The 7,600-nt window shown below is 55.6% G+C and overlaps 1 long non-coding RNA gene across 2 annotated transcripts in view; it reads right to left on the bottom strand.

Annotated features, from left to right (window-relative positions):
- Nucleotides 1–215: 215 nt before the first annotated feature.
- The window catches only part of LOC115071389, a 9,945-nt gene continuing 2,560 nt past the window's right edge, over nucleotides 216–7,600 (bottom strand). The window contains exons 3-6 of one of the 2 annotated variants that reach the window (XR_003850472.1): nucleotides 3,835–4,004; nucleotides 2,441–2,665; nucleotides 2,135–2,289; nucleotides 216–812 (exon numbers count right to left, since the gene is read on the bottom strand). This is a non-coding gene — a long non-coding RNA (uncharacterized LOC115071389). The remainder of the gene's footprint in view (nucleotides 813–2,134; nucleotides 2,290–2,440; nucleotides 2,666–3,834; nucleotides 4,005–7,600) is intronic. The other variant, XR_003850473.1, reaches the window with a different exon arrangement.

Below are 7,600 nucleotides of genomic sequence, written 5' to 3' on the forward strand. Positions count from 1 at the left end.
AGCTGTGGTCTCCGTGTACAGATGACTCTTCTCCCTCATCCTGATCTCACAGGCCCTCTAGAGTCGGCTGCCACCTCCCATCCCAGAACTTTGCTCCCTACGGCCAAGTCCTCACTTGAGTCAGAACCCGTATCAGTTACTTCTTCTGTTGCTGTAACAAAAGACCTGACAAAAGTAACTTAAGGAAGGAAGGGTTTATTTGGTTCATGGTTTGAGAACACAGTCCAGCATGGGGAGGCATGACGGCAGGAACGTGAGGCGGCTGATCGTGTTGCATCCATGGTCAAGAAGCAGAGAGAGGTGCCCAACTCACTTTCCCCTTTTTATTCAGTCTGGGACCCCAGCTCCTGGGGTGGTGCCCCCCACGTTCAGGGTGGGTCTTCCCACCTCAGTTAACTGGATCTAGAAGCCCTCATAGACATGGCCAGGGGCTTGTCTTCAAGGTGAGTCTAGATCCCGTCAAGCCAATAATCAGTATCAACCATCAAACTGGCAGGGCCAGGGTGACTGGACCTCTCTGCACTCCGACACATCCTTAGTGGACAGCCACAGTGGTCTGTCTCTGCAAGGGAAGAATCTGACAAGCCAGGCCTCTGAGGCAGGAGGGACCACCCATGCAGGCAGAATCCAAGCTGGAAGCCAGAGAGCAGAGCCTATGGGCTGGGGTCACTTCTGAAGAGGCTCTGGCCAGCAGGGGATCCAAGTCTGAGGCACATGGGGTGGTCATCCAGGAGAAGAGCCAGAGGTGGGGTGGACAAGCCGAGGCCAGCCTTACATGACCATCTCTACAGCAGGGACAGCAAAAGCCGTTTCTAGAAAGGGAAGGAAGTTGCTGGCTGGCATGTACTCTCCGGTCATGCACTCAGAGGTCAGTGCCCTGGGGCCAGCAGTCACATGGTGCTGGACACTCAGGGAAGGAATGGCCTTCGCTCTATCCTCGAGGAGTCCTGAGTGTGAGAACCTGAAGTCAGACGCCCCAGTAGCCCACCTCCCCCTGTCTCTGCTAGGTCTTCCATAACAAATGCTTCTCTGGCCAACTATGAGGCGGCCACTCCTCTCCAGGGCTCAGCCTACAAAAAGCCCTGTGGACACCATAGGTCCTGCCCGTCCCACCCCTTGGTGCCCCTTGGCCTTGTGCTCAGGAGCCTTTCTTCCACAAGCCTGCTTGGATGCCCACACGGTGCCACACAGACCCCGGAAGGCGGGGCTGGGCTAACCAAAGACAGGCCCCTGCTCTGCTGCGGACACTTCATCCCTGGGAGGGGTGGACACGTGCACTAACCCTGAAGCCTCAGTGACTCTGGGAATACTTGGGTCAACTCCTCCCGTACTGAGGTTACCATCTGGCCCCAAGTCGTCCTAAGAACAGACTGAGGGGGGGCCCTATATGAAAGGGGAGACACCCCACTGTCCTCTCATCCTGCCCCCCACCTCCTGCAGGTTTCCTCTTGTAGAGATGGAGGGAGGGGAAGTACAGAGTCCTAGCTGGGGCTACCAGAGAACCCAGTTTCCTAGCCCTGCCTGAGATCTCCAACCTGCATGGCCTAGGAAACAAAGCCACACCTGTCTCTACAGCATCCCAGGCTCGACCTGCCTAGGGCTGAGACTCAGAACACAGAACCTCAGTCTGTGGCACTTTGGCTCCCCTGGGAACTGTGGACTCGAGGAATTTGGGGGCTTCCCCATGCCCCCCACCTCCTGCCCGCTTGTCTCTCACTCTCTCTTTCTCTGAGGCAGGCCATAGAAGCCAGAGGCGCTGCCCAGGGTCATCCCACCCTTTGTGTATGTCAAACTGACCACAGAATTCTCTTATTATTATTTTTTTAATAAACAAGATTTTTTAAAAAAGTTTTTATTTTTAATAGAAATTCACCCTTGTGCCATTTCTTCTTACTTGGGACTGGGAAGTCTGTGGAGGTCAAAGGGCACAGTAACACCAGTTAACTCCCCTAATGCAGTGCACCACAGAACTCTTATCCTGAGAACTTTCTTCTAGATGTTTCTGCCCCAGATCCCCCTAAGGCAGGGGAGAAGGTATCTCTAACCCCAAAAAGGCTCCTAATTCTTTTTTTCGGGGGGGGGGTTCTCTTTTGAGACAGGGTCTCCCCATAGGCCGAGCTGACCTGAAACTCACTATGTAGACCAGGCTGGCCTGGAACTCACAGAGATCCATCTGCCTCTGCCTCAGGAGTGCTGGGATTAAAGGCATGCGCCACCACGCCGGACTCCAGGTCCTTGTTTCTGAAAGCTCCTTCAATAGATGCGTCCTTTGTTGGAGAGGTGATGACTCTTAGGATAGGAGGGAAGGGACCAGACACAAGGACACACATTTCCAGTCTCCCCCTACACTCCAGCCCCCAGGCACCTTTTCTCTCCTCACACCCAGGCTAGCCTCCTCCCGGGGAGCCCGGGGGGCCTTGCCTCTGTGCCGCAACCTTACCTCACACTTCGCCCACGCTCTTCATGTGCCTCTTAGCCAGGGAGACAAAGACCCTCAGCTTTGTGTGTGGTCTACACAGGAACAGAGGTGGCAGGCCACCCACTTCGTGCCCCTCAGAGTCAGAACTCCAACAGTACCTCCATGTACTTGGAGTCCTCAGAGACACGGTCTACCCACAGTCACAGGGCTGGGAATCTGTATCCAGAACAGTGGAGAAGTAGAGACCTGCAGGGAAAGTCCTGTGTCACCTGGGGAATAGAGGCTTACACCACAGCCACCACTGCTTGTTGCAGGGTCCCTCCAGGGTGGGGAATGGAGACCCCTGGGTTTGTCTCTCAGCTGGGCTGGCCTATCCTCCCAGCCAGCTCCACTGGGGCCATCCAGGCTGGAAGAGTTGGGGCACTGTTCATGGATGGAGGGGACACCTGGCCTGCCCACCACTCCCTTCCCTTCTGAGTCACTGCTCCAAAGGAAGGGGGTGTTACAGCCCTGGACCCGTTCATCCAGCTGTCTGGGAGGGGCAGGTGCCACAGGAAGGTGGCATCCCAAAGGCAGACAGACACTGACCGTCACCACCGGCCAACCCTGGGGAACAGGCCTCGTGGCTGTGGGTGGAGGGTGGGCACTAAGGTCTCTTCCTGGAGTGGCACGAAATAGTCCTCCGCGGAACAGGTTCTGGGACAGGAGTGGAGGGTGAGCCTAATTGCCCAGGATCCAGCTCTCTTCTCCTGGGCCCACCACAACAAGGTCATCCCAGGGTTGACCTGGCCCTGCCCCAGGAACAGGAGTGGACCACAGATGCAAAACAGGAAGGTGGGGCCACCTGCTCCCTGTCGCTCTGCAGCAGGGACACCGCCCGTGGAGCAGAGGAAGTCAAGATCCTCTAAGAAGGACCAGCCCAGTACAGCTGGTCAGGCTGACCTCTCTCCTGCTGAAGGGTCACTGGCCACTTCTTGGGTGATGCATCAGAGGGGCCGTTGAGAACCCCGGGCTGGAGAGGCCCCTAGGCTGTGAGACACAAACTGCCTTTGTCCTAAAAGTCAGTACCCAATCTCAGAGCTCTGGGGACTGCCACTTGACACACTGGGCGTGGAGTGTTAACCCTGCAGTGAACCCAGGCCAGGCTAAGACAGCCACAGTATGCCCACTATAACTACCCTGATTACACATGCCTGGCCACCGGTCCACTCCCAGAACCCCTCCTGCTGTCTTTCCTGTCAACCCATCCCTCAATTTAGGCTCTGATGGCCCCATGCCACCAAACCCCACCTCAGCTTCTCCACTGACCTCCGCTCATGCCCTTCGAAGTCTTCCTCCTCTCCTCCTCACTCTGTCCTCATTTTCAGAGCAATTGGACCTTCACCTGAACTCCACTAGCCTTTCTCCAACCTTACCTGCTGCCCCCAGGGTGCTGTTGGCTCCGGAGGCTTGTCCAGCAAGGACACCACACTCTCTCTACTCCAAACTGAACTCTTCCTCCCTCAGCCTTCTCCATTTCCACCAACTGCAGTGCGGCAGGAAGAGTAACATCCTATCCCAAGATGCCCCTACAGACCTCTGGTACCTGGGAAGGAAGGTGGAACCCGGGGTCAGCTGGGCAGCTCACTTGCCCTCCTAGGTCAAGTTCTCAGTGGGGATGTGGTGGGGGAGGGGGAGGTACAGGATGGGGCCTCTAGGGAGGGAGCAGAGCCTCCTCAGGAACCAGCCGCGTGTGTGCACCATACATTAGCATGGACATGAGACTGTGCAGTCCAGTGCCACGGATTTTGGACTTCTAGTCTTTGGAGTTGCAAGAGAATAAGTGTGTGTTGTGTTGTGTTGTGTTGTGTTGTGTTGTGAAGCTCTAGTGTGTGGTCCCTTATGACAGCAGCTAAGGAACACCATACAGGCAGGAACCAGGGTGACACCTGGCTCAGGGTGTAGATTCAGGGTGTCCCAGGATCTACTGCCTTTGTCCCATTGCCTGTCTCCTGTGCTCTTCCCTCCCTTCCTCCTCCCCTCTCTCCTCCCCCCCTCCCCTCCCCCCCCTCCTCCTCCTCCTCCTCGTCTTGCAGCACTGGTGATGGAACCCAGAGTCTCCTGCATGCCCAGCAAACACTCTATGGTGGCTGTGCCCCAACCCATCTGCCCATTCTTGATGCCACAGTTGGCCCAAGCCTGTTCTATCCCACCTGAAGTCCAGATATCTAACTACTGGGCCTCTCCACAGCTGGGCCTGGCCCCTCCCTCATCCCCATCTCCCACAGGCCTGTCTGGCACTGCTACCTGGCTCTCAATTTCCCAGGACCCCCCCAGGACTCCTCCCCCAACCCTGTCTGTCTTCATCATGGTCTCCTAGGGGCCAAACCCAGGGGATATGAGGACAGAGGGAGGTTTATTTTACACAATTTACTCAAGCAGCTGCAGAACAGCTGGAGCCTGGTGAGGGGGCAGACCTCCTTCCTCCCAGGGACACATTTTTCTCTAAGGTGTTTACCTGATTAGACATGGCCTGCTTGTACCATACTTTTCTCATGAACTACTGATAGAAACATCAATCCCTCTGAAGATACCTTCACAGAAGCATCTAGACCGATGTCTGCTAATATCAGGGTACATACAAAATTTGCCATCACGGGCTGGAGAGATGGCTCAGCAGTTAAGAACACTGGTTGTTCTTGCAGAAGACCTGGGTTCGAATCCCAGCACCCACATGGCAGCAAACAACTCCGTAACTCCAGTCCTAGGGGATCCGACAGCCTCTTCCGACCTCCACAGGCATTGCACGACATGGCTGTACTTACCTACATGCAAGCAATACACACATACGCATAAAATAAAAATAAATAACACAAACAAAAAAACAAAATTTGCACCCAGAGCCCTTGGAAGGCATCGAGCACATGCAAACACTTGTATATCCATGGGTGCGAGGCTTGTCCAGGCAATGATAGGGGCCAGGTGGCTCTGCCTCCCACCTCCCTCAGCCTGGCTGCACACTCACCTGCACTATACATGGCCCACCAGGTGGCCCCGCCATCTCTAGGTCCCCCCTCAAGCCCTTGCGCCCCCCCGAGGCTCCCGGGGTCTTCTCACCCTTGGTGAATGTGTGCACTGTCCCTCCAGCCTCTCTCTCCTGGACATGGTCTTCTTCTCTCTCAGGCTCTCCTGACCTTGTTCTTTAAGGCAGCCAAAGCCACTGTCTACAGTAGCATCATTCATCGGCTGAATTCTTGGTTTATGTCCGATTTGTCCCTAGACACTGACCTGTATCTGTCACAGCTGGGACCCTTCTGCTCTGTGCACCGAGTTGTGCCAGAGCACACATGGGGAAGAGCCTTTGACCAACCTGGAGGACGGCAGTCCGTTCTGTAGTAGCCGATGAGACAAAGCTCAGGTCTGTGGGCTCCTTGGGTCCCTCTGGGGTCCCTGTGTGGCTGACAGACGCCCTGCTCTCCCAGGACAGCCAAGATGAAGGAGGAACCATATCCCAGGGCCGGGGGACCCTCTCCAGAGGGGTCATGGACCTCTGGAACCCTGGACACCCTGAGCTCTCTTTACCACGTCCTTCCTGTGTGTGCTTTCACCAGCACCCTACCCCAGCCGCACCGGTAAAGAACCCTCCAACTCTGGGGGTCCCAACAGGTTTCCTCTGGTCACTCACCCTCCCAAAAAAGCAGCAAAAGGTAATAATGGTGACGAGGCAAGAAGGAACATTTTATTTTATTTTATTTTAGTCTTTTTGAGACAGGGTCTCCCTGTAGCCCCAGCTGTCCTGGAACTCACTATGTGGACCAGGCTGGACTTGAACTCACAGGGATCGCCTGCCTCTGCCTCCCGAGTGCTGGGATTAAAGGTGTGAGCCACCACGCCCGGCCTGACATATTTTTAAATTATTGTAATTTTTATTTGTTTTTTTTGAGACAGGTTCTCCCTGTAGCCCCAGCTGGCCTGGAACTCACTATGTAGACCAGGCTGGCCTTGAACTCACAGAGATCCGCCTGCCTCTGCCTCCCAAGAGCTGGGATTGAAGGCGTGGAGGGATTTTAGTCAGCCTAGTGTCTTTGTTGGGAAGTCCCCTTGTCAGCCCATCTTTGAGGCCCGGATAAGAGTTTTAGGCTGGGCAGGGCGAGAGGTGGACATGGTTAAGGAGTTCTAATTCAGCTCTGGTCTTGCTGACCACTATTTTAGTTGTGGTTCCGTAAGGTGATTTGAAGAATTTCTTACTGCTTGAGGGACCACCCCCTCCCCAAGAGGTGGCTCTTCCTGCTTGGGGTGATTTCATGGTGAGGTGACCTGTTTGAGGGGCTCTTCCATTCCTGGTAACCAATGAGGCTGCAGGTTTGAGACTGGAAACTTCAGACACCTTGGGGGTCTGGAACAGGATTGTAAAGGCTGACAGCAGACCCTCAGTTCCTCTTTGATGAAGGGGGATTCCCCCCTAACCCCATTTAATCATGCCAGACATTCCCAGCCCTGCCTTGCCCCACACCAGCTCAGGTCCATCCTCTCAGCTGACCCATAGCCCAGTCTCTCAGATGACCTCAGATGGCCCCTGGGAACTTGTTGGGTGCCAGGGAGTCACATCCCCATCCTCCCAGGGCCTGGGTGACTGGACCTTGAGATCTCAGATCAGTGACTCAGCTGGAGGGGGAGGGGCAGGAAGAATGGGGTGACTCAGCACCTCCAGCTCACCCCAACTCCTATCTCACAAGGTGGGGGCCTGGGGTGAAACTACTTTCTACTTAGCACCCAGGGCGACCTGCCACCTTCTAGCTCCACCTCCGCCCCTCACCTCCCTCCCCTGAAGAGCACTTCTCCTCTCCCCCTGCACCCAAAGAGTCTGTGGGTCGTTCAGTACCCTATGGAGGACAAGCAGGCCTGGACATGGCAGTCAATGGGACAGGGGTCTCAGGGCCTTCATGCAAGGGTGGTAAGGCCTGAGGGCTGTTGCCAAGGGAGGCAGGTCGCACGACACACATGCACACACACACACACACACACACACACACACACACACACACCACACGCGCGCGCGCGCGCGCGCGCGCGCGCGCGCAGCTGCCGTCTTCCCATTCTGATGCCTTCTGCCTTCTATAGAGAGTAGACTGGATATACACAATGGAGAGTGGGTCACCACTGACCAGAGACCACGGAGGACAGCTGGGTCACCACTGACCA

The sequence above is a fragment of the Nannospalax galili genome, unplaced genomic scaffold (genome assembly GCF_000622305.1).
Source record: "Nannospalax galili isolate Female #2095 unplaced genomic scaffold, S.galili_v1.0 scaffold1639, whole genome shotgun sequence".
Lineage (NCBI taxonomy): Eukaryota > Metazoa > Chordata > Mammalia > Rodentia > Spalacidae > Nannospalax > Nannospalax galili.